We start from the raw sequence: 27,474 nt of genomic DNA, 5'->3' as shown, positions 1-27,474 counted from the left end.
TTTTTCTTTTTGCAGTGATTATTGTATGGGATGATTAATCAAATTCACAGTATCAAAAAATAATATAAAAGTATAGTTAGAAATAGAAATCATATTCTTTATTAAATATTGATTAAAAACAAAAAAATACACATACAGTTGAAACCAGAAGTTTCCATACACTATATAAAAAGACACATATGCATGTTTTTCTCAATATCTGACATGAAATCAGAATAAACCTTTCCCGTTTCAGGTCCATTAGGATTACCATAATTGTTAATATTTGTGAAATGCCAGAATAATGAGAGAGAGAGAATGTTTAAGGCATTTTTATTACTTAATGCAAAGTCAAAAGTTTCCATACATTTCATTAGCATTTGGTACCATTGCCCTTAAACTGAATGACTTGGGTCACACGTTTGGGATATCCTTCCACAAGCTTCTCACAATAGTTGGTGGGAATTTGGGCCCATTCCTCCTGACAAAACTGCTGTAACTGATCCAGGTTTGTAGGTCGCCTTGCTCGCACCTGGCTTTTCAGCTTTGCCCATAAATTTACAATAGGATTGAGATCAGGGCTTTGTGATGGCCACTCCAAAACATTGACTTTGTTATCCTTAAGCCACTTTGTTACCATTTTGGCAGTATGCGTCAGGTCATTATCTATTTGTAAGACCCACTTCCGCCCAAGCTTTAACTTCCTGGTTGATGTCTTGAGATTTTACTTCAGTATTGCCACATAATCTTCTTCTCTCTATTTTGTGAAGTGCACCAGTCCCTTCTGCAGCAAAACAACCCCACAACATGATGCTGCCACCCCCGTGTTTCACAGTTGGGATGGTGTTCTTAGGCTTCCAAGCTTCTCCCTTTATCCTCCAAACGTAACGATGGTCATTATGCCCAAAAAGTTCAATTTTAGTTTCATCAGACCACAGGACATGTCTCCAAAAATTAAGGACTTTGTTCCTGTGTGCTTTTGCAAACATTAATCTGGCTTTTTTATGCTTCTTTTGGAGTAATGGCTTCTTCCTGGCAGAGTGGCCTTTCAGCCCATGTTAATACAGTACTCGTTTCACTGTGGATATTGACATAATCTTACCAGCTTCTGCCATCATCTTCACAAGGTTTTTTGCTTTTGTCCTTGGGTTGCTATGCACATGTTGGACCAAAGCACGTTCATCTCTGGGACACAGAACCCATCTCCTTCCTGAGCGGTATTATGGCTGGACATTCCCATCTTGTTTGTACTTGTGTATAATTGTTTGTACAGATGAATGAGACACCTCCAGGTATCTTGAAATTGTACCCAAGGGTGAGCCAGACTTGTGCAAGTCCACAATTCTCTTCCTGATATCTTGGCTGATTTCTTTATACTTTTCTATGATGCTACACAAAGAAGCAGTGTGTTTCAGGTGTGCATTAAAATACATCCATAGATGTGTCTCTAATTAACTCAGATGTTGCCAAAAAACCTATCAGAAGCTTCCAAACACATGACATCATCACGTGGGCTGTCCAGAATTGTTTAAAGGCATAGTAATCTTAGTGTATGTAAACTTTTGACTCTGCAGTAAGTAATAAAATGCCTTAAAACATTCTCTCTCTCTCATTATTTTGGCATTTGGCAAATATTAAACATCATGGTAATCCTAATGGACCTAAAACGGGAAAGGTTTATTCTGATTTCATGTCAGATATTGAGAAAAACATGCAGATGTGTCTTTTCATGTAGTGTATGGAAACTTCTGGTTTCAACTGTATGTCGCCTATAGGTGACCAGGTTTAAAAAAGCATATATTGAAGCATATGTCTTTTTTTTTCTGAAAGCCTCTGTATAGAATACCGTACATCACTTTACTATTCTACACAAAAAAAGAAGGTATCTTGATTTATACCAGCCTCATGGAGGCCAGAAGGACACGTGAGGTCAGAAGGTATCAAAAGAAGAGAGACATGATGGGCACAAATATCAAGAAGAATAGTATTCACACTTTTACTACTGACACATATTTAACAATTTCTGACAAATTTTCTTAAAAAAACTATTCTTGACACAAAAGTGATAGATTGATCATGACCACTAGGCCTCATTTATGAATACTGCCATAGACCTGCTGCCTTTGTTGCCCATAGCGACCAATCAGATCTCAGCTTTTATTTCTGAAACTGCTCTTGAAAAATGAAAGCTGCGCTGTGATTGGTTGCTGTGGGCAACAAAAAATATTTTTCTTTTCGGCTACATTCAAGGAATTTTTGGCGCCATTTGTTTAGTATATAGATAACACACAACGATGTGGATCCATCAGGATTTGGTACTTTATTAAATGTTTACAACATGGAGTCAGAATACATAAAATGTAAATGCCACAGATATAAGCGGATAATCTAATTCCCTATGACTTAAGAGAGCACTGGCAGCAATGGACAATAAGAAGATCTACAGCTTTCTACTAAAGTTTCTATTTTCAATATGTCTGCCCGCAGTCAGTGAATAGAAACACCCATTGCCTCCATTGGCTCAGTGCCTGCCAGTCTTGCTCACATTGATGCTGAGGAGGAGAAGGCTCTGATACACTGCGAGCAGCATCAATTCAGGACGGAAAGGTTTTAACATCTGAATGTACACAAGAATCACTGGCAGCAAGCGGAGATCTTGGAAATGCAGTCTGCAGATCCTGCAGGGCACGTATCAGGTTAGCTAAAGCTGACAATGAATTAAGGCTTGCAAGAGATGTCAAAAGCAATAAAAAAGGATTTTGGGGGTATGTCAAAAGTAAAAGAAAAGTCAAAGATGCTATAGGATTTTTACAGGATGAAAATGGAGAAATGGTAAGAGAGGATGTTGAGAAGGCCGAACTTTTTAATTCCTATTTTGCATCTGTTTTCTCTCAGAAAGAAAATGTAACATCAACTGATCTTCACTGTCCTTTTAAAGGAATAGAGGAATCCAAGTTATCAGTAAACAGAAAGATTGTGAGGGAATATTTAGCTAACATAAATGAGTTCAAGTCTCCAGGTCCAGATGAATTACACCCCAGAGTACTGAAGGAGATTGTAGAAGAAATTTTAGAACCACTCTCCATAATCTTTGAAAATTCTTGGAGAACAGGAGAAGTCCCAGAAGACTGGAGAAGAGCAAATGTTGCTCCTATCTTCAAAAAGGGGAAGAAGGTGGACCCAGGGAACTATAGGCCGGTGAGTCTGACTTCTATACCAGGAAAGATCTTTGAACAAATTATTAAACAACATGTATGTAAGTACATGGATAAGAATGAAGTGATTAACCAGAGTCAGCATGGGTTTGTAACTAACAAGTCATGTCAGACTAACTTAATTTCCTTCTATGACAGAATCACTGACTGGGTGGATCAGGGAAATGCTGTAGATATAGTATATCTTGACTTCAGCAAAGCATTTGACAAAGTATCTCACATCATCCTTATTGAAAAAATGACCAAGTATGCAATGGACCAGGCAACTGTTAGGTGGATTCATAACTGGCTTAGTGATCGGACTCAAAGGGTGGTTGTAAATGGCTTCACATCCAGCTGGATGAATGTCTCAAGTGGGGTACCACAGGGCTCCGTCCTGGGACCTGTATTGTTCAACATCTTTATCAATGATTTAGATGAAGGAATTGAGGGTAAACTGATTAAATTTGCTGATGACACAAAGCTAGGAGGGATAGCTAATACTAGAGAAGAGAGAGAGAGGATTCAAAAAGACCTAAATAAACTGGAGCAGTGGGCAGCAACCAACAGAATGGTTTTTAACAGGGAAAAATGCAAAGTACTACATCTGGGCAATAAAAATGAAAAAAGCATATACAGAATGGGAGGAATAGAGCTAAGCAACAGTACATGTGAAAAAGACTTAGGTATACTAATAGATCATAGACTGAACATGAGTCAACAGTGTGATGCAGCAGCAAAAAAGGCAAATACAATTCTGGGATGTATTAACAGAAGCATACAGTCTAGATCACGTGAAGTCATTATCGGTCTTTACTCCTCTTTGGTCAGACCTCATCTGAAATACTGTGTACAGTTTTGGGCACCACATTTTAAAAAAGACATCGACAAACTGGAGCAAGTTCAGAGAAGAGCGACCAGAATGGTGACTGGTCTGCAACATGTCCTATGAGGAACGGTTGCAGGATTTGGGAATGTTTAGCTTGCAAAAAAGAAGACTGAGAGGAGACTTAATAACTGTCTACAAATATGTCAAGGGCTGTCACATTGTAGAAGGATCATCTTTATTCTCATTTGCACAAGGAAAGACTAGAAGCAATGGGATGAAACTAAATGGGAGGAGACACAGATTAGATATTAGAAAAAACTTTTTGACAGTTAGAGTGATTAATGAGTGGAACAGGCTGCCACGAGAGGTGGTGAGTTCCCCTTCAATGGACGTCTTCAAACAGAGGATGGACAGACATCTGTCTGAGATGATCTAGTGAATCCTGCTTTGAGCAGGGGGTTGGACCAGATGACCCAGGAGGTCCCTTCCAACTCTACCATTCTATGATTCTATGATTCTATGATTCTATGAAAGGCGCCATACTTTTCATCATACAGTGCTGAAGCTTTTTTGCATAAAACTGTTAATAACCAAAGGTTTTTTTTTGCATAAGGCTGTGTGCACACGTCCAGGATTTGCAGGAGTAAATTGCGCTGCAAATGTGTTGGCAGGAAAAACACAGCGTAAAATACTCTTGTGTTTTACACGCATTTTTGTTGCGGATTTCTCCCCACTCATTAGTTTGGATGAAATCTGCAGCGAAAACTCTGCAAAAATTAAGACGTCGCAGATGTAAATCTGCTAAGAAAAAAAATAAGCAACGTGTGTATCTCATTCACTTTGCTGATGCTAGGAAATCCTGCAGGCTTAGTAACAAAACTGAAGAGAAAAAATGCAAGAAAAACGCAACGTGTGCACATACCCTAAGGTACTTAATAAGTAAATGTTTTTTCAGGCTTCCAATAGCTGATCGGCGGCGGTCAGACATCTGGCACCGCTATAGATCAGCTGTTATCAGCTCTGACAGCTGGATGGAAACTGTGAACAGAGCTGATCAGCTGTTTTGAAAAACACCTGTCCCCAGGTTGCATTTTGTTTTTTAAAAAACAAACACGTTGTGCTTTACTCATCCTCCCCAGGTCCAGTGTTAAGTCTCCGATGCTGCTCATGTCGATAGAGCTGCAGCCAATCAATGAGTTCATTGGCTCCAATTTGGTCTGAGTCCACTCACTGACCAGCTGCAGTGTGTGTAAATGTGATGTCAGCGCAGCAGATAATAACAGGCACCGAGAGGAAAGACAAACAATCAGCGAGGGACACAGCAAAGCCCTTTAAATCCCCCCCCCCTCCCCAAAAAAAAACGCAGCTGGGGAACAGGGGTTTTCCAAAACCAGAAAGCCCCTCTAAGTTACTGGAATAACCCATTACCATACTTCATTAAAAAAAGCAAAAAGCTTATAAGGGGCAATATTTCCGAGTACCCCAGGAAATTTAAGATATCTTTAGTTTCCATTTTTATTCTCCATTATTAGCAGTCACCAATACATGATCGATATGGCTGCTCGGTCACGTCTGTAAATTTTGCATTCGATGCTGCAGCAGCAAAAAGGGTCACAAGTATTAGAAATAATATTATAAGGCATATCTGAAATATTACATGCAGGATGAAACAGCACACGCCAATTGCAATATAAATCAGGCCAGGGGAAAAGAATAAAACATCCCAAATCCAGACTACGATAACTGAGCAGCATATGAAGAAAAGCCGAAATATGTTACATGCTGACAGCACAAAGCTCAGGACGGACTCTGCGATATCATACAAGACCCTAACGACATGGGCCAGCAGGAAACATATGTCACTGCACGCAACCAGGAGGCCGACTACGGAAACCATCATCCGGTGAAGACTCTGCCAAACCTGCATGTACATGGATCTAAAAGAACTAGGTTCTTTGGAGAATATCGTCTCGATGTAGTCATCCATTTGACTTAGTTTGAGCTTTGAAAATGGGGAACGAGGTAACGATTCGGCAAAGAATAGAGGTTTTCTGAATTTCGCCATGTACAGTTCTGGGAATACAAAAAAAATTGTTAATAGTATATAAGAAAAAAAGATAGTTTGTAGCCATAGTAGTCAGTAAGTGCAAGATATGTAGGGTAATGATGGGTAATCCATTGCTTTGTGGATTATTAATAATTATTGTCACTCATATGCCCCCAACACATGGCACCAAGAACCCATGGCGGTACCAAGTACCCATGGCGGTACCAACTACTATCAAGGACAGCAATGAATAGAATGGGTTCTCAAGGGCAAGCCGTGGCACCCAGGCACAAGTACGGTATTATAAATGCACATGGTACGTGCTTCTGATATAATATGCACTTGGCTGGGTCCAGATGCATCAAGTTATACCTCTGCCCAGGGTATCGCTGCTATTTGTGAATGCATATTATAGCACCTGTAGGTATAGCATGCATCAGAGTCAACAGGATAACCATAACACTAAATGTAATGTGGGGAACAGTAGTGACATGATATTCACCTCTGCAATTATAGTACATGATACAAATAAAATATACTGTGGATTTTACACAATTGTACACTAGAAACACCAATAATAGAGAAAATGCAAGCCATAAAATAAACACTTTTTATTAATGTATATAAAACAATTATAGTACAATTACAAGCATAAAAGAAATGAGACACCACAGGTAATAGAAAAAATGGGGGACATCAAATAGTAAAAATTACACCATAATAGGAGCCTTGCTAAATAGGAAGTATATAATACCAAAAAAAGATATACATAAGTACAAGTAGCAAAAAGGTAGAAAAGGTAAATAAGTTAGGAAGTAAGGTGAATAAACATAGTTACCAAAGTAACATCCCAAAAAAACACCGATACATATGTCCAAGCCATGTGGCAATCAGCCAAAATAAATAACTATATGGCTACAAAGATAAGACAAGGCAGACAGTGAAGTCCCACTGCACAATGTATAGTATACATATCCTATATTGTACAGTACACATACCCTATATTGTAAAGTATACATAGTCTACATGGTACAGTATAGATACCCTGTATTGCATAGTATACATACCCTATATTGTGTGGTACACATAGTCTATATTGTGTAGTACACATACCCTATATTGTACAGTACACATACTCTATATGGTACAGTATACATACCCTATATTATATAGTATACAGTACAGACCAAAAGTTTGGACACACCTTCTCATTTAAAGATTTTTCTTATTTTCATGACTATGAAAATTGTACATTCACACTGAAGGCATCAAAACTATGAATTAACACATGTGGAATTATATACTTAACAAAAAAGTGTGAAACAACTGAAAATATGTCTTATATTCTAGGATCTTCAAAGTAGCCACCTTTTGCTTTGATGACTGCTTTGCACACTCTTGGCATTCTCTTGATGAGCTTCAAGAGGTAGTCACCGGAAATGGTCTTCCAACAATCTTGAAGGAGTTCCCAGAGATGCTTAGCACTTGTTGGCCCTTTTGCCTTCACTCTGCGGTCCAGTTCACCCCAAACCATCTCGATTGGGTTCAGGTCTGGTGACTGTGGAGGCCAGGTCTTCTGGCGTAGCACCCCATCACTCTCCCTCTTGGTCAAATAGCCCTTACACAGCCTGGAGTTGTGTTTGGGGTCATTGTCCTGTTGAAAAATAAATGATGGTCCAACTAAACGCAAACCGGATGGAATAGCATGCCGCTGCAAGATGCTGTGGTAGCCATGCTGGTTCAGTATGCCTTCAATTTTGAATAAATCCCCAACAGTGTCACCAGCAAAGCCCCCCCACACCATCACACCTCCTCCTCCATGCTTCACGGTGGGAACCAGGCATGTAGAGTCCATCCGTTCACCTTTTCTGCATCGCACAAAGACACAGTGGTTAGAACCAAAGATCTCAAATTTGGACTCATCAGACCAAAGCACAGATTTCCACTGGTCTAATGTCCATTCCTTGTGTTCTTTAGCCCAAACAAGTCTTTTCTGCTTGTTGCCTGTCCTTAGCTGTGATTTCCTAGCAGCTATTTTACCATGAAGCCCTGCTGCACAGTCTCCTCTTAACAGTTATTGAAGAGATGTGTCTGCTGCTAGAACTCTGTGTGGCATTGACCTGGTCTCTAATCTGAGCTGCTGTTAACCTGCGATTTCTGAGGCTGGTGACTCGGATAAACTTATCCTCAGAAGCAGAGGTGACTCTTGGTCTTCCTTTCCTGGGGCGGTCCTCATGTGAGACAGTTTCTTTGTAGCGCTTGATGGTTTTTGCAACTGCACTTGGGGACACTTTCAAAGTTTTCCCAATTTTTCGCACTGACTGACCTTCATCTCTTAAAGTAATGATGGCCACTCGTTTATCTTTACTTAGCTGCTTTTTTCTTGCCATAATACAAATTCTAACAGTCTATTCAGTAGGACTATCAGCTGTGTATCCACCTGACTTCTGCACAACACAACTGATGGTCCCAGCCCCATTTATAAGGCAAGAAATCCCACTTATTAAACCTGACAGGGCACACCTGTGAAGTGAAAACCATTTCCGGTGACTACCTCTTGAAGCTCATCAAGAGAATGCCAAGAGTGTGCAAAGCAGTCATCAAAGCAAAAGGTGGCTACTTTGAAGAACCTAGAATATAAGACACATTTTCAGTTGTTTCACACTTTTTTGTTAAGTATATAATTCCACATGTGTTAATTCATAGTTTTGATGCCTTCAGTGTGAATGTACAATTTTCAAAGTCATGAAATTACAGAAAAATCTTTAAATGAGAAGCTGTGTCCAAACTTTTGGTCTGTACTGTACATACCCTATATTATAGTACAAATACCTTATATTGTGCAGTATACATACCCTATATTATATAGTATACATACCCTACTGTATATTCTGTAGTATACATACCCATTATTGCATAGTATACATACGCTATATTATATAGTATACATACCTTATATTGTGCAGTATACATACTCTATATTATATAGTATACATACCCTATATTCTGTAGTATAAATACCCTTTATTGCATAGTATACATACCCTATATTATATAGTATACATACCCTATAATGTACAGTACACATACCCTATATTATATAGTATACATACCCTATATTGTAAAGTATACATACTCTATATGGAACAGTATACATACCCTATATTATATAGTATACATACCCTATATTATATAGTATACATATCCTATATTATATAGTATACATACCCTACTGTATATTCTGTAGTATACATACCCTTTATTGCATAGTATACATACAGTATATAATATAGTATACATACCCTATATTGTGTAGTATACATACCCTATATTATATAGTATACATACCCTATATTACACTGTGTTCCAAATTATTATGCAAATAATATTTTCTCAGATTTTCCCAAATTACCTATATGAATTGCAGTTATTGTAATTTTCCAGTCAAATAACTATTAGAGCACAACTGAAAGGTTTTTGTACAAACTGCCTATGATAACAGTATATTTAAAAAAAAAAACAAACTCAAACTGCACTCAAAATGCATGTTCCAAATTATTATGCACAGCAGAGTTTTCAACCTTTTCATTTTAATAAAGAACAAAAAAATGGTCATTTTGAAATTATAAGCATTAGCAGGTTATTACAAACTGAAATCAAACAGTTTCAACTCAAAACTTTATTCTAGGTGATGTTACATTTGCACATAGGACCCCTTGTTCGAAAGGAGCTTCTGAACGCTCTCGTCCATTGAATTTGTCAGGTTTTGGATGGTTTCTGCTTCAATTGTTTTGCATGAGGGCAGAATACCCTCCCAGAGCTGTTGCTTAGATGTGAACTGCCTCCCGCCATCATAGACACTCCTTTTGATGATGCTCCAGAGGTTCTCAATGGGGTTGAGGTCAGGGAAGCATGGGGGCCACACCATAAGTTTGTCCCCTTTTATGCCCATAGCAGCCAGAGATGCAGATGTGTTATGTGCAGCATGAGACGGGGCATTATCATGCATGAAAATGATCTTGCTGCGGAATGCACGGTTCTTCTTCTTGAACCATGGAAGCAAGTGCTGTTTGAGAAACTCAACATACATTATGGAGTTCATCTTTACCCCTTCAGGGATCCTAAAAGGGCCGACAATCTCTCTCCCCATGATTCCAGCCCAAAACATTGCTCCACCTCCTCCTTGTTAGCGCCGTAGCCGTGTTTGCATGGGGTGTCCATCAACCAGCCATCCTCCACTCCATCCATCTGGACCATCGAGATCATTTCATGCATGATAATGCCCCGTCTCATGCTGCACATAACACATCTGCATCTCTGGCTGCTATGGGCATAAAAGGGGACAAACTTATGGTGTGGCCCCCATGCTCCCCTGGCCTCAACCCCATTGAGAACCTCTGGAGCATCATCAAAAGGAGTGTCTATGATGGTGGGAGGCAGTTCACATCTAAGCAACAGCTCTGGGAGGGTATTCTGTCCTCATGCAAAACAATTAAAGCAGAAACCATCCAAAACCTGACAAATTCAATGGACGAGAGAGTTCAGAAGCTCCTCTCGAACAAGCGGTCCTATGTGCAAATGTAACATCACCTAGAATAAAGTTTTGAGTTGAAAACTGTTTGATTTCAGTTTGTAATAACCTGCTAATGCTTATAATTTCAAAAATGACCATTTTTTTGTTCTTTATTAAAATGAAAAGGTTGAAAACTCTGCTGTGCATAATAATTTGGAACATGCATTTTGAGAGCAGTTTGAGTGTTTTATTTTTTTTTTAAAATATCCTGTTATCATAGGCAGTTTGTACAAAAACCTTTCAATTGTACTCTAATAGTTATTTGACTGGAAAATTACAATGACTGCAATTCATATAGGTAATTTGGGAAAATCTGAGAAAATATTATTTGCATAATAATTTGGAACACAGTGTATATAGTATACATACCCTATATTATATAGTATACATACCCTATATTCTGCAGTATACATACCCTTTATTGCATAGAATATATACCCTATATTATATAGTATACATACCCTATATTATATATTACACATACCCTATATTGTGTAGTATACATACCCTATATTATATAGTATACATACCCTATATTGTCTAGTATACATACCCTATATTATATAGTATACATACGCTATATTATATAGTATACATACCCTATATTATATAGTAGACATACGCTATATTATATAGTATACATACCCTATATTGCATAGTATACATACCCTATATTATATAGTATACATACCCTATATTGTCTAGTATACATACCCTATATTATATAGTATACATACCCTATATTGTCTAGTATACATACCCTATATTATATAGTATACATACCCTATATTATATAGTATACATACGCTATATTATATAGTATACATACCCTATATTATATAGTATACATACGCTATATTATATAGTATACATACCCTATATTATATAGTATACATATCCTATATTATATGGTATACATACCCTATATTATATAGTATACATACCCTATATTATATAGTATACATACCCTATATTGTCTAGTATACATACCCTATATTATATAGTATACATACCCTATATTATATAGTATACATACGCTATATTATATAGTATACATACCCTATATTATATAGTATACATACGCTATATTATATAGTATACATACCCTATATTATATAGTATACATACCCTATATTATATAGTATACATACCCTATATTGTCTAGTATACATACCCTATATTATATAGTATACATACCCTATATTATATTGTATACATACCCTATATTATATAGTATACATACCCTATATTGTGTAGTATACATACCCTATATTATATAGTATACATACCCTATATTTTATAGTATACATACCCTATATTGCATAGTATACATACCCTATATTATATAGTATACATACGCTATATTATATAGTATACATACCCTATATTATATAGTATACATACCCTATATTTTATAGTATACATACCCTATATTGCATAGTATACATACCCTATATTATATAGTATACATACGCTATATTATATAGTATACATACCCTATATTATATAGTATACATACCCTATATTATATAGTATACATACCCTATATTATATAGTATACATACCGTATATTATATAGTATACATACGCTATATTATATTGTATACATATCCTATATTATATAGTATACATACCCTATATTGTGTAGTATACATACCCTATATTATATAGTATACATACCCTATATTGCATAGTATACATACCCTATATTATATAGTATACATACCCTATATTGCATAGTATACATACCCAATATTATATAGTATACATACCCTATATTGCATAGTATACATACCCTATATTATATAGTATACATACCCTATATTATATAGTATACATACCCTATATTGCATAGTATACATACCCAATATTGCATAGTATACATACCCTATATTATATAGTATACATACCCTATATTGCATAGTATACATACCCTATATTATATAGTATACATACCCTATATTATATAGTATACATACGCTATATTATATTGTATACATACCCTATATTATATAGTATACATACCCTATATTTTATAGTATACATACCCTATATTGTGTAGTATACATACCCTATATTATATAGTATACAAACCCTATATTTTATAGTATACATACCCAATATTGCATAGTATACATACGCTATATTATATAGTATACATACCCTATATTATATAGTATACATACCCTATATTGCATAGTATACATACCCTATATTATATAGTATACATACCCTATATTGCATAGTATACATACCCTATATCAGAGGTCCCCAACCGCCGGTCCGCGGACCAGGACCGGGCCGTTGGGGTTTTTCAGCCGGTCCGCGGGGAGAGGGGGCCCCTCCAGCCTCCAGCAGGGCCGCCATCAGGGCATGACTGCCCTGACTCCAGTATGGGGCCCGGCCGGTAGGAGCCCCCTCGGAGCCCCCCTCTTGTGCGTCTCTCTCCTCATGGGGCCCCCGGCCGCATGCTAAGCGCCGGGTCCGGGACATCTTAGCGCTGCGCTGCTGCGGCAGCACCTTCATGATTCCCCTGACTTCCGGTCATGTGACGGCGCCGTCACATGGCCGGAAGTCAGGAGAACCTGGTGTCAGCGATTTGGACGAGCGCCAGGATTCTGCAGGGATCGCATGGGGGTAAGTATAACAAGTTTTATTTTTTTTTAAATACAATTAACTAGGAGTGGGGGGAATGGGAGATGCACATGGGGGGAGGGGAGAGATGAGAGATGCACATGGGGGAGGGGAGAGATGAGAGATCCACATGGGGGGGAGGGGAGAGATGAGAGATGCACATGGGGGAGGGGAGAGATGAGAGATCCACATGGGGGGGAGGGGAGAGATGAGAGATGCACATGGGGGAGGGGAGAGATGAGAGATCCACATGGGGGGGAGGGGAGAGATGAGAGATGTACATGGGGGAGGGGAGAGATGAGAGATCCACATGGGGGGAGGGGAGAGATGAGAGATGCACATGGGGGGAGGGGAGAGATGAGAGATGCACATGGGGGGAGGGGAGAGATGAGAGATGCACATGGGAGGGAGGGGAGAGATGAGAGATGCACGGGGGGGTGAGAGATGCACGGGGGGGTGAGAGATGCACGGGGGGGTGAGAGATGCACGGGGGGGTGAGAGATGCACAGGGGGGATGAGAGATGCACGGGGGGTGGATGAGAGATGCACGGGGGGTGAGAGATGCACGGGGGGGATGAGAGATGCACGGGGGGTGGATGAGAGATGCACGGGGGGGTGAGAGATGCACGGGGGGGATGAGAGATGCACGGAGGGGATGAGAGATGCACGGGGGGTGGATGAGAGATGCACGGAGGGGGATGAGAGATGCACGGGGGTGAGCTGCACATGGGGGGTGAGAGATGCACATGGGGGGGTTATGTTTACATAACTTTGTTGCCTTATGAAGGGCGGGGGGGGCCCCCAAAAATTTCTTGCACAGGGGCCCACTACAGTCTGTGTCCGCCCCTGGGATGAAGTAAATGCAGCTGAACAGCAGCTGTCAGGACAGCTGCCCTGTCCTGCTGCAGGGCGTGATGGGGCCTCAGTGATGCGGCTCCTGGCACAGCACATTATGTGGGGCTCCTGGCATAGCTCCTGGCGGGGACCTGGTCTACACTATATGATAAGTATGCACTAAACTCCAAATCCCTCCATTACCCCGCTCCCATATGACCAAAGCCCCGCCCACCCCACCCCCTCCTTGCTGGGCCATGGAAAAATGATCTTGCTTCAAGCCGGTCCCTGGTGCAAAAAAGGTTGGGGACCACTGCCCTATATTATAGAAAACACTTTGGCCAGCATATTGGAAACAGCGGATAAGTGGTGTGGAGGGGATACCACTCACACCCCATAACCACGAAGCAGCGCCTACTCAAAAAATTGATGGACAAACGAAGAGGGCAAATGAGTAAACTGGCATGAATAAGCTTTATTATTAAAAATTATTTTTCATAAATAGTATCAAAACATATGAAGACAATGTATAGACTTGCGGATCAAAAAAGTCCCACCATATCCTTAGCCCCATAGAAAAGTAGAGGACTAGGTATCTAGACAATACATCATAAATATAAGATGAAAAAATAGGCACCAATAGAGATGACTATAAATACGCGTGGGTCCCCTAAGGAAAGGCGTCCTGAGGGGAATCACCAATATGTATGAATTGCACAGGATGGGCTCAGGTCAGTGACTGAGGTATGACACTTTACCTAAAGATGCCATCTAAAAAAATATATAAAGATAGAGAGTGAGTAAAAGAAAAGAGGTGGGAAGAGGAGAAGGCGGGAAAGGTGGTACAAGCAAACATTGAGAGTACTAAATAGTCAAGAGGGAGTCAGGTCAATTAGGTAAGGAAGTGTATCGTTGAATTCATCATATTAATATATCACCAACACGACCAAAAATGACTCACCCACGAAGGTATAGAATGTTGCTCGTACAGGGGACAGAGGAGGGCTGGTTACTCCCGTCAGGAACGGGCTTCGATGCGCATTTCGCGACTGCTTTCTCAAGAGGCATGCCTCTTGAGAAAGCAGTCGCGAAACGCGCGTCGAGGCCCGTTCCTCTTCCCACCTCTTTTCTTTTACTCACTCTCTCAATATCTCTATTGGTGCCTATTTTTTCATCTTATATTTATGATGTATTGTCTAGATACCTAGTCCTCTACTTTTCTATGGGGCTAAGGATATGGTGGGACTTTTTTGATCCGCAAGTCTTTACATTGTCTTCATATGTTTTGATTCTATTTATAAAAAATAATTTTTAATAATAAAGCTTATTTATGCCAGTTTACTCATTTGCCCTCTTCGTTTGTCCATACCCTATATTATATAGTATACATACGCTATATTATATAGTATACATACCCAATATTGCATAGTATATATACCCTATATTATATAGTATACATACTCTATATTATATAGTATACATACCCAATATTGCATAGTATACATACCCTATATAGTATACATACCCTATATTGTGTAGTATACATACCCTATATTATATAGTATACATACCCTATATTGCATAATATACATACCCTATATTATATAGTATACATACCCTATATTATATAGTATACATACCCTATATTGCATAGTATACATACCCTATATTATATAGTATACATACACTATATTATATAGTATACATACCCAATATTGCATAGTATACATACCCTATATTATATAGTATACATACCCTATATTACATAGTATACATACCCAATATTGCATAGTATACATACCCTATATTATATAGTATACATACCCAATATTGCATAGTATACATACCCTATATTATATAGTATATATACCCTGTATTATATAGTATACATACCCTATATTATATAGTATACATAACCTATATTGTGTAGTATACATACCCTATATTATATAGTATACATACCCTACTTACTGTACATTCTGTAGTATACATACCCTTTATTGCATAGTATACATACCCTATATTATATAGTATACATACCCTATATTATATAGTATACATACCCTACTGTATATTCTGTAGTATACATACCCTTTATTGCATAGTATACATACCCTATATTATATAGTATACATACCCTATATTGTGTAGTACACATACCTGTAGCATCGGTGTCCCTGCCTCCTGCTAGGCAGGAACGCCGTTCCCCTCACCTCTCCGCTCCGTGCCCGGCGTCTTCCGCCCGCTCTGCTGGCAGCGCGCGCTGCTTCCCGGCCTATGTGCTTAGGGCGCGCGCGCGCGCTCCCCCTCTCTTAAAGGGGCCGCGCGCGCCGTCCTAAGGAGTCTCCGGCCAATGGCCAGAGGACCTCACCATATATAAGGCACCTCCTCCAAAATGGAGGTGCCCGAGCAATGTTGTTGCAAAGCCTTTCAACTCTGCTTCAGCCCTCAGGTCCCGTTACCAGTTACCTGCCAGTCACCTGCCAGATTCCTGCTTGATACCTGCCTGATTCCTGCCTGATATCTGCTTACCTGCTTGCTATCCTGTGGTCCGACAGTCTGCCTACCTGCACCTGCCAGTCTGTCTATGGATCAGTCCGCCTGCGGACCAGGAAGTACCTGCCAGATACCTGCCTGATACCTGCCTACCTGTCCAGAGACTCTTACTCGCTCACCTGGGAGCGCTCACCTGCTACCTGCCTGCTAGCCTACCTGGAGGCTTAGCCGTCACTTGCTGTGACCACCTGCCTGTCCAGAGACTCTTGCTCGCTCACCTGGGAGCGCTCACCTGCTACCAGCCTGCTAGCCTACCTGGAGGCCCTGCCGTCACTTGCCGTGACCACCTGCCTGTCCAGAGACTCTTGCCTGCTCACCTGGGAGCACTCACCTGCTACCTGCCTGCTAGCCTATCTAGAGACTCTTCCCTGCTGTCACTTGCCGTGACCACCTGCCCGTCTAGAGACTCTTTCCCTGCTGTCACTTGCCGTGACCACCTGCCCGTCTAGAGACTCTTACCCTGCTGTCACTTGCCGTGACCATAAGCCTGTCAAGAGACTGTCCCCGTCACTTGCCGTGTCTTCCTGCCCCTTCTACACAGAGACTGTCCCTGCCACTTGCCGTGACTACCTGCCCGCCTTCCCTGGGAGCCACCCGCTTCCTTACAAGGACTGCCCCTTTGTATAGTTGCTCAGAGGTTCCACCTCCCAGACCCGTTACAGTTTGCTCGGGCCATGGAACCCGGTGGCACCCAAGCTCCCTCGCTCTCGGACCTATGCCATGAAGTGTCCCGTCAGAGGTCCTAACAGGAGTCCATCCTGAGCCACCTGCGTAGTGTTAACTCCCGCCTGGACACACTGACTACATCTTCGGGACCGGCTTTCAGTCGCACGACTCCTACCCCGGCAGCGCCACTGCCCATCAATTCCATGGCATCTCTTCCCGGTCCCCGCCTCACCGCCCCGCCTCGTTTTGGCGGAGATCCCGGTCAGGCACGGGGCTTCATTAACCTGTGCACTCTGCACTTCGAACTGTTGGCACACCTGTTTTCCACCGACCGAGCCAAAGTAGCCTTCATCATGTCCCATCTCACGGGGGAGGCGCTGGCTTGGCTAAATCCTCTATGGGAGAGAGGAGACCCCCTGGTGTCCAATCTGCCAGCCTTTCTCTCGGCCTTCCGGAAGGTCTTCGATGAACCAGGACGGAGGACCTCATCCGCCTCATCTCTGCTACGCCTCCGCCAAGGAAGTCTCACCGTGGGCCAATATGCCATACGGTTCCGTACCCTTGCTTCGGAGCTTGCCTGGGATAACGACGCCCTGGTGTCCATCTTCGGGGAGGGTCTGTCTGGCCGTATTAAAGATGAACTCGCCGGTCGGGACATTCCTACCACTCTCGACGACTTGATTACACTTGCCACCCGGATTGACATCCGGTTCCAGGAGCGCACCAAAGAGGTCACCCGTGAGAGGAGATTTCCACGCCTTGCCCCTACCTTCCAGAGATCCGCCACTTCCTCCGTTACTCCTCCGGCGCACTCACCTGAGCCCATGCAGGTCGACCAGACCAAGATGGTCAAGACCCGTCAGGAATTACGCCATGCCGAGGGGAGCTGCTTCTACTGTGGCAGTAAGGAGCACCGGATCCGTTCCTGCCCGGAGAGGTCGGGAAACGCCTGTGTCTAGGATCGCTCAGAGAGGTCACCCTAGACAGAAATAAACCCTCTCCATCTCTAATGCTGTCGGTCTCTATCATCTGCGGGGAGAACCGTTATTTTGAACTGGCTCAACTTGACTCTGGAGCTGCCGGAAATCTCATTTCTCAGTCCCTGGTAGAGAAATACCGCATTCCCACCAAACCTCTGGCTGTACCCTTATCTGTCGCCGCCGTGGATGGGGGCCTCTTACCACATCCCATCCAACTCATCACCGAATCCATAACTCTGCAGGTGGGAATGCTGCACTCTGAGAGCATCTGCTTCCATGTTCTGCCTGGACTCTCTCACGCCTTCTTGCTAGGCCTACCTTGGCTCCAGAAACACGCACCCGTGCTTGATTGGCAGACCGGAGAAGTTCTTCGCTGGGGACAGGACAGCCATAAGACTTGTTTAGTTCTTGTTCATCCTGCTCGTCCTTCTCCTACCCCAGCCAATCTACCCGGCCTACCGGCTCCCTATTGGTCTTTTGCGGACGTCTTTAATAAAAGAGAAGCAGAGACATTACCCCCTCATAGACCATACGACTGCCCAATTGACCTGATGCCCGGCGCTACTCCTCCCCGTGGGCGTATTTACCCTTTGTCCGCTGCTGAGACCCGGTCCATGTCTGAATATATTGAGGAGAATCTGGCCCGGGGATTTATCCGGAAATCTACCTCCCTGGCGGGAGCAGGCTTCTTCTTCGTCAAAAAGAAGGACGGCTCACTCCGTCCCTGTATAGACTATAGAGGCCTTAACCTGATCACAGTGAAGAATAAATACCCCCTTCCGCTCATTCCTGAATTATTTGACCGTCTGAGGGGGGCTAGGATCTTCACCAAGCTGGACCTCCGTGGGGCGTATAATCTAGTCCGTATCCGTCAGGGGGATGAATGGAAGACGGCATTCAACACCCGGGATGGCCACTATGAATATCTTGTAATGCCCTTCGGTCTCTGTAACGCTCCCGCCGTCTTTCAAGAGTTGGTCAATGACATCTTCCGTGACCTTCTCTACTCCTGCGTGGTGGTGTACCTGGACGACATCTTGGTCTTCTCTCCGGATCTTCTCACTCACCGGAGGGACGTTCGTCAGGTCCTGCTCAGGCTCAGGCAGAACCACCTCTACGCTAAATATGAGAAGTGCCTCTTTGAGCAGACCTCGCTTCCGTTTCTGGGCTACATAATCTCTCAGACCGGCCTACAAATGGACCCTGAGAAACTGTCTGCCATCGAGAAGTGGCCCCGACTAGAGGGGTTGAAGGCTATTCAGCGGTTCCTGGGCTTCGCCATCTACTACCGCCTCTTCATTCCGCACTTCTCTTCCCGGACTGCCCATATCTCGGCGCTCACCCGTAAGGGCGCTAATCCCAGAGAATGGTCGCTCGAAGCAGAGGAGGCCTTCCTTTCCTTAAAACAAGCTTTTTCCTCCGCCCCTGTGCTGCATCGTCCGGACGGCAACAAACAATTCTTTCTAGAAGTCGACGCTTCCTCCTCCGGAGCCGGAGCAGTACTTACCCAAAAGTCGTCTTCCGGAAGAATGGTAACTTGCGGCTTATTCTCCAAACTCTTCTCCTCTTCTGAGCACAATTATTCTATAGGAGACCGAGAATTGTTGGCCATTAAGCTGGCACTGGAGGAGTGGCGTTACCTGCTCGAACGGGCTCTTCACCCGGTAATAATTTACACGGACCACAAGAAGTTGGCTTTCTTCCAGAGTGCTCAGAGACTTAACCCGCGCCAAGCCCGGTGGTCCTTGTTCTTCGCCCGCTTTAATTTCATTCTTCATTTTCGCCCGGCTGACAAAAACATCAAAGCTGATGCCTTATCCCGATCCTTTTTGGTCTCTGATCTTGAGGAGGAGCCTAAACACATCATCGACCCCGCCAAAGTAATGCAGGTGGCTCCCGTGAATCTAAATCGTCTTCCACCCGGTAAGACGTTCGGAACTGTTCCTGATCGGGAGAAGGTTCTACACTGGGGACACTCGTCCAAGCTAGCTGGCCACACTGGTCAGAAAAAGACCCTCCAGCTTATTTCCCGGCATTACTGGTGGCCTACCCTGCACAAGGACGTAATAGACTTTGTTTCAGCCTATGTGTCCTGCGCCCGCAACAAGGTTCCGAGACATCTGCCAGCCGGCCGTCTCCTTCCTCTTCCTGTACCTGCTGCCCCGTGGCAGCATATAGCTATGGACTTTATAACGGACCTCCCTGTCTCTGCCGGTTGTACGGTCATATGGGTGGTCGCTGGCCGCTTTTCCAAAATGGCTCACTTTATTCCTCTGCCGGGTCTCCCGTCTGCATCAGAGTTAGCTAAAGACTTCATCCATCATGTCTTCCGTCTTCATGGTCTTCCTCTCCACATCGTATCCGACCGATTGGTTCAGTTCACCTCTCGTTTATGGCGAGCCATGTGTAAACTGCTGGGGGTCACCTTGGACTTTTCTTCTGCTTATCACCCACAGTCCAATGGCCAAGTAGAACGGATCAACCAAATTTTAACCAGTTACCTCCGGCACTTTGTTAATGCTCACCATTCCGACTGGGGGGACCTTTTACCGTGGGCCGAATTTTCTTACAATAATCACGAGAGCGAATCTTCCTCCAAATCCCCGTTTTTTGTAGTCTTCGGTCAGCATCCTCGGATCCCGTTTCCCGTCTCTGCCTCGGTGGACAATCCGGCTGCGGAATCTCTCGTTAACGAATTTTCCTCCATTTGGGAAAGTACCAGATCCGCACTTCTTCAGTCATCCGAGCGGATGAAAAAACAGGCTGACAAGAGACGTCTGGATCCACCACAATTCCGTCCTGGAGATAAGGTCTGGCTCTCGTCCAAATATGTCCGGCTCAAGATTCCTTCCTACAAGTTAGGGCCTCGGTTCATCGGCCCACTGGAAGTTATCAAACAAATCAACCCGGTGGCCTATAAATTGAAACTCCCGGCCAATTTGCGGATTCCTAACTCCTTCCATGTATCTCTACTCAAACCCGTGATACTTAACTCTTTTTCCAAGTCTACAGGTACGCCTCCTGCTCCGGTTTCCGCTGAAAAAGAGTTTGAGGTAGAGAGCATTCTGGCCACAAAAAGGGTAAGAGGAAGAACCTTTTTTCTAGTGGATTGGAAGGGGTTTGGTCCTGAGGAGAGAACATGGGAGCCCCGGGAGAACATCCATGCCCCGCTCATCCTTGATAAATTTCTGTCTGGCCTAAAAAAGGGGGGGCCTAAAGGGGGGGGGTACTGTAGCGTCGGCGTCCCTGCCTCCTGCTAGGCAGGGACGCCGTTCCCCTCACCTCTCCGCTCCGTGCCCGGCGTCTTCCTCCCGCTCTGCTGGCAGCGCGCGCTGCTTCCCGGCCTATGTGCTTAGGGCGCGCGCGAACTCCCCCTCTCTTAAAGGGGCCGCGCGCGCCGTCGTAAGGAGTCTCCGGCCAATGGCCGGAGGACCTCACCATATATAAGGCGCCCATATATAAGGTGCCCGAGCAATGTTGTTGCAAAGCCTTTCAACTCTGCTTCAGCCCACAGGTCCCGTTACCAGTTACCTGCCAGATTCCTGCTTGATACCTGCCTGATTCCTGCCTGATATCTGCTTACCTGCTTGCAATCCTGTGGTCCGACAGTCTGCCTAGCAGCACCTGCCAGTCTGTCTATGGATCCGTCCGTCTGCGGACCAGGAAGTACCTGCCAGATACCTACCTGATACCTGCCTGCCTGTCCAGAGACTCTTACTCGCTCACCTGGGAGCGCTCACCTGCTACCTGCCTGCTAGCCTACCTGGAGGCTTAGCCGTCACTTGCTGTGACCACCTGCCTGTCCAGAGACTCTTACTCGCTCACCTGGGAGCACTCACCTACTACCTGCCTGCTAGCCTACCTGGAGGCTTAGCCGTCACTCGCTGTGATCACCTGCCTGTCCAGAGACTCTTGCCCGCTCACCTGGGAGCACTCACCTGCTACCAGCCTGCTAGCCTACCTGGAGGCTCTGCCGTCACTTGCCGTGACCACCTGCCTGTCCAGAGACTCTTGCCCGCTCACCTGGGAGCGCTCACCTGCTACCTGTCTGCTAGCCTACCTGGAGGCTCTGCCGTCACTTGCCGTGACCACCAGCCTGTCCAGAGACTCTTGCCCGCTCACCTGGGAGCGCTCACCTGCTACCTGCCTGCTAGCCTACCTACATACCCTATATTGTGTAGTATACATACCCTATATTATATAGTATACACACCCTATATTATATAGTATACATACCCTATATTATATAGTATACATACCCTATATTATATAGTATACATACCCTATATTATATAGTATACATACCCTATATTATATAGTATACATACCCTATATTGTGTAGTATACATACCCTATATTATATAGTATACATACCCTATATTGCATAGTATACATACCCTGTAGTATATAGTATACATACCCTATATTATATAGTATACATACCCTATATTATATAGTATACATACCCTATATTGCATAGTATACATACCCAATATTGCATAGTATACATACCCTATATTATATAGTACACATACCCAATATTGCATAGTATACATACCCTATATTATATAGTATACATACCCTATATTATATAGTATACATACCCTATATTGCATAGTATACATACCCTATATTATATAGTACACATACCCAATATTGCATAGTATACATACCCTATATTATATAGTATACATACCCTATATTATATAGTATACATACCCTATATTGCATAGTATACATACCCTATATTATATAGTATACATACCCTGTAGTATATAGTATACATACCCTATATTATATAGTATACATACCCTGTAGTATATAGTATACATACCCTATATTATATAGTATACATACCCTATATTATATAGTATACATACCCTATATTATATAGTATACATACCTTATAGAAAGTAGTCAATGATCCACAAACTATAATAGCACGGAAAGAGCTCCCTCTTCAGGTTTATATGACAAGTGCAGCACAATGCAGCAGTGCTGTGTGATCCAACCGATTGCTGGAGCTGTAAAAATAAAGTAAAAATCTTTATAATTGCAATTCATAACGGTAAAATAAAAGGCAAATGGATTCTTAAAAATCAAGCCACGTCTCATGCCATGAATGTTACACATGTGCAGGTCTTGCCGTGTGCCTTCTCTTCCTAGTAACGTGCAGGGGTCGTCTCATTGGTATGTATGAGCCGTGTCAGGTCCAGGACACGCTACACCTGTAACACATGGCTGACCGCTTCCGTGTTCCTTGCACTTGAATGGCAGAGTCTGATCCACAAAAACGGACACTAGGACATGCACTGATGTTTTCTCGGATCAGTGGATCCAAAAATGGATGTGTGCATAACCCCACTGATTTGTCTGGATCTGTGTAATGTCCATTTTCAAAACGGACAGAACACTGATGGGAAATAAAGTCTAAGATGAATAAAATAATACTACACAACACGAGTAAAATTGATCTCACAGTCCCTATAATTGCCAAAATTTACTTGCAAACTGCCCGACACCTATACTACATGGACAAAGGTATTAGGACATGTACACATTTCACCTACAGGATCTTTTATGACCTCTCGTTATAAATCCATAGACATTGTTATGGAGTTGGTCTCCACTTTACAGTTATAACAGCTCCCGCTCTTCTGGGAAGACTTTCTGCAAGATCATGGAATTGTCTGTGGGATTTTTGCCCCATCATCCAGAAGAGCATTTGTGAGGTCAGATCCAGATGTTGGGGAGAGGCCGGGGTCACAATCTTTGTTCTAGTTCATCCTCGTGGTGTTGGATGGGGTTGAGATCGGAGCTCTGTGCGGCCGCTCATGTTCTCCCACCTCCATGTCTGTAATGAGCTTGTGCACTGTGCACAGTCATGGGGGGCAGAGAAGGGTCTTCCCTAAACTGCTCCCACAAAGCTGGAAGCTACAATTGTCCACAATGTCTTGTGCTGAAGCATTAAGATTTCCCTTCACTGGAGCTAAGGGGCCGAGGCCGATCCCTGAAAAACATCCCCATAGTACTATCCTCCTCCACCATTTGCACAATGCCGTCAGGCGGGTAACGTTCTCCTGGCATTCACCAAACCCAGACTCATCCATTAGATAGAGAAGTTTGATCCATCACTGCAGAGGACACGTTTCCTCCAGAGTGCAGTGGTGGCGGCTTTACACCACTCCATCCGACGCTCTGCATTGTGCTTGGTGATGTAAGGCGCATCCAGCTGCTCGGCCATGAAGCTCCTAGTGGGGGCGCAGTATTTCTGCTGATACCAGAGGAGGTCTGAACTCTGCAGTTATGGGGTCAGCAGAGCGTTGGTGACTTTTCTGCCCTCTGCTCCTCAGCACTCGGCCCCCCGCTCTGTAACGTTACGGGGTCTCCACTTCGGGGCTAAGCTGCTGCAGTTCCTTCCACTTCTCAAAAATATCACTCACAGGTGATGGGGGAAGATTCAGGAGGAAGAAATGTCATGAGCGGACTTGTTACCCTGGTGGCTCCAATTACAGGACCGCGCAGGTATCAGTAAGCTCTGCACCACCGGCCGTTCTTTCATAAATGGGCAGAGTGACCAGATTTTATACACCTGAGGCAATGAGACTGAATGATGAACCTGAATCGAGAGCTATGTGCCAATACTTTTGACCATATAGTGTATAAACATTGCAGTGTACGCCGCTGTATACACACGGTGGCTCCTTTATCTTCCTGCTGCTGCTGCAGATCCCGGTGACCATGCTGTCGGGGTACGTGCACAGAGATTTTTGAGGACTTTTTGGAGCAGAAACTTTTCAAATCATCCTTAAAAACTTGAAGTTTCTGTTCAGTTTCCTCTCCAAAAACTCAGCAAAAAGACTTTTGAACACGTACCCCAAGAATCAGCAGCTAGTGTGAAGACTGTAGAGCACTGCCACACTGTGTAATCCCATAGATACCACGGCCAATAATGACTACAGCATTTAGCCTTAATTGCAGGAGCCAACAAAGGCGCTATTATTGAGCGAGAGAAGTACAGCACAACAAAAAAAATATACAAAGTATCTCAATATTCACACTGACCCCCCCAAAAAATAATGTCAATTAAGCTGCACAATGGAGCAAACGTAAAAGGCAAAAATTAGTTGAAGAAACACTAAAAGAAAAAAAAGTTAATAAACGCTATAAACTACATTACTGTGAACGTCCAGTCTACTCCTCAACCAAAATTAATAGTAGCAAAGTAAATCTTTCTTACCCAGAATTAATTACGGTAGTGCCAAGTTCTTCCAGTCGCCCGCATTCACACTACAGTAAATACAGCACTGCCAGCAACACAGATCTGTGCAACCTGGACGAGACGAGAAAAAAAACTGAAAGCAAATAGTGTTTCTATCCTCAGGACTTGTCAGTCCGGTCCTTCCAGTCATATTCTATATTCTCCCTGGAGACTTTGCAGTCATGGACTGAACCTGAAACGGTCTATACATATCCAGGTGCTTCTCTCAAAATGAGAATATCATCAAAAAGTTGATTTATTTCAGTTCTTCAGTACAAAAAGTGAAACTCCTATATTATATAGAGTCATTACACACAGAGTGATCTATTTCACGTGTTTATTTCTGGTAATGTTGATGATTATGGCTTACAGCCAATGAAAACACAAAAGTCATTATCTCAGTAAATTAGAATACTTTATAACAACAGCTTGAAAAATGTTTTTAAAATCCGAAATGTCCTACTGAAATGTATGGTCAGTAAATGCCCTCAATACTTCATCTGGGCTCGTTTTGCATCAGTTACTGCATCAATGCGGCGTGGCATGGAGGCGATCAACCTGTGGCACTGCTGAGGTGTTATGGAAGCCCAGGTGGCTTTGATAGCAGCCTTCAGCTCGTCTGCATTGTTGGGTCTGGTGTCTCTCATCTTCCTCTTGACAATACCCCATAGATTCTCTATAATAGATTCTCTATGGGGTTAAGGTCAGGTGAGTTTGCTGCCAATCAAGCACAGTGATACTGTTGTGTGTAAACCAGGTATTGGTACTTTTGGCAGTGTGGACAGGTGCCAAGTCCTGCTGGAGAATGACATTTCCATCTCCAAAAATCTTGTCGGCAGAGGGAAGCATGAAGTGCTCTAAAATGTCCTGGTAGACGGCTGCGCTGACTTTGGTCTTGATAAAACACAGTGGACCTACACCAGCAGATGACATGGCTCTCCAAACCATCACTGATTGTGGAAACTTCACACTAGACCTCCAGCAGCTTGGATTGTGGCCTCTCCACTCTTCCTCCAGACTCTGGGACCTTGATCTCCAAATGAAATGCAAAATTTACTTTCATCTGAAAACAACACCTTGGAGCACTGAGCAACAGTCCAGGTCTTTTTCTCCTTGGCCCAGGTAAGACGCTTCTGGCGTTGTCTATTGGTCATGAGTGGCCTGACACAAGGAATCCGACACTTGTAGCCCATGTCCTGGATACGTCTGTGTGTGGTGGCTCTTGAAGCAATGACTCCAGCAGCAGTCCACTCCTTGTGAATTTCCCCCAAATTTTTGAATGACCTTTTCTTAACAATCCTTTCAAGGCTGCGGTTATCCCGGGTGCTTGTGCACCTTTTTCTACCACTTTCCTTTCACTCAGCCTTCCATTAATGTGCTTGGATACAGCACTCTGAACAGCCAGCTTCTTTAGCAATGACCTTATGTGGCTCACCCTCCTTGTGGAGTGTGTCAACGACTGCCTTCTGGACATCTGTCAAGTCAGCAGTCTTCCCCATGATTGTGGAGCCTACTGAAACAGACTAAGGGACATTTTTTAATGTATAGGAAGCCTTTGTAGGTGTTTTTTGTTAATTACTCTAATTTACTGAGATACTATAAGTTGTGAATGCAAGAAAGTGCCAATGATTCCGCGCTCCTCCGGGTCAGAAGAAGGGATGCATTACCCAGTGCTTGGTTAAAAGTCCGTTTATTTAGAAGCTAAAATCAGACGGGTTTCGTGGATGTCCTGTCCACTTCATCAGTGCATAGCTTGTGTCAGGTATAGCAAGGAGTGGACATATATATACAAAAAATGTGAAAAAAACTCCTTGCTATACCTGACACAAGCTATGCACTGATGAAGTGGACAGGACATCCACGAAACCCGTCTGATTTTAGCTTCTAAATAAATGGACTTTTAACCAAGCACTGGGTAATG

At 43.1% G+C, this 27,474-nt stretch overlaps 1 long non-coding RNA gene across 1 annotated transcript; it reads right to left on the bottom strand.

The window, feature by feature from the left end:
* Positions 1-3,490: 3,490 nt before the first annotated feature.
* Positions 3,491-25,642, bottom strand: LOC141153240 (uncharacterized). Its single transcript, XR_012247270.1, has 3 exons — positions 25,533-25,642; positions 23,196-23,316; positions 3,491-6,075 (listed from the first exon to the last, which is right to left on the bottom strand). It is a non-coding gene; the product is annotated as an uncharacterized lncRNA (long non-coding RNA).
* Positions 25,643-27,474: the final 1,832 nt, after the last annotated feature.

The sequence above is a fragment of the Phyllobates terribilis genome, unplaced genomic scaffold, assembly GCF_046119375.1.
Source record: "Phyllobates terribilis strain yellow unplaced genomic scaffold, ASM4611937v1 Scaffold_7__3_contigs__length_470593459, whole genome shotgun sequence".
Taxonomy (NCBI): Eukaryota; Metazoa; Chordata; class Amphibia; order Anura; family Dendrobatidae; genus Phyllobates; species Phyllobates terribilis.
Note: the sequence above shows the minus strand (reverse complement) of the source record. Positions and strands in the feature narration are given on the sequence as shown.